This window comes from Glossina fuscipes, unplaced genomic scaffold (assembly GCF_014805625.2).
Source record: "Glossina fuscipes isolate IAEA_lab_2018 unplaced genomic scaffold, Yale_Gfus_2 241, whole genome shotgun sequence".
In the NCBI taxonomy this organism is placed as follows: Eukaryota; Metazoa; Arthropoda; class Insecta; order Diptera; family Glossinidae; genus Glossina; species Glossina fuscipes.
In genome coordinates this window covers 137,636-138,492 of record NW_023998584.1, presented here as the reverse complement: position 1 = coordinate 138,492, position 857 = coordinate 137,636, and the positions used below count along the sequence as shown (strand labels likewise).

The 857-nt window shown below is 31.7% G+C and overlaps 1 protein-coding gene across 1 annotated transcript in view; it reads left to right on the top strand.

The window, feature by feature from the left end:
• LOC119642683 (arrestin domain-containing protein 17) overlaps window positions 1-857 on the top strand; it is a 32,691-nt gene that overhangs the window by 4,813 nt on the left and 27,021 nt on the right.

The following is an 857-nucleotide window of genomic DNA, read 5'->3' as shown; positions in this document are numbered from 1 at the left end:
CGATTTTACTCTATTTTCAAAAATAAAAAGATTACTCTTTCCATATATAACTTATACCAAAAAACCTATACCAATACGATTAGCAAAGTTTGGCAGCCCTAAATTGGATGAGCAAGAGAAAGAATTGTCAAAAAATTGTTACCAACTGAAAAAATGAAAAAAAACTTTTTTCAGATATTCAAATTATCTTTAATGAAATAATTATATTATATATTAATCTGAATATTTATTTGTTTTCCATTTTTTTCAGATATTCAAATTATCTTTATGAAATAATTATATTATATATTAAACTGAATATTTATTTGTTTTCCATTGGCCTTTCGGTTCTTGCGCCGTTTTGGGTTTGTCGGCCGATTGGATGGTGTATGATTATTTTTCCTGTGGCGCCTCAGCCGCTCAATTTTGTGGCGTAAATCACTAGTTGATAGTTGATCCTGAAACGGGACTCCCCGTTTCTTCCCACGTCTCCTGCTTCTTTTTCTTTTTTGCGGTGTGGCGTTTGGGGCGGCCTGGCGAATTCCATGATTCAATTATCGCGGGATTGGTGAAATGTTTGTGGGGTATTATTAGGAATCGATTTGGTGCTTTTGTATTGGAACGTTGGATGTTCCCCTTTCGTCCATTTTTAAATTACTTAAAAACTGAAAAAGGATTTCTAATTTTCGAGTATTATTTAAATGTTATCATTGGTTTAAAAAAATTAAATTTATGCAAAAAAAAATTGAAATCCTCAAATACGACTCTGTGCGAGCGAAAAATTTAGATAATGCAAATCCTCAAATACGACTCTGTGCGAGCGAAAAATTAAGATAATTTAAATACCATTTGAGGTTAGGAAAAAATACATTTCCTAT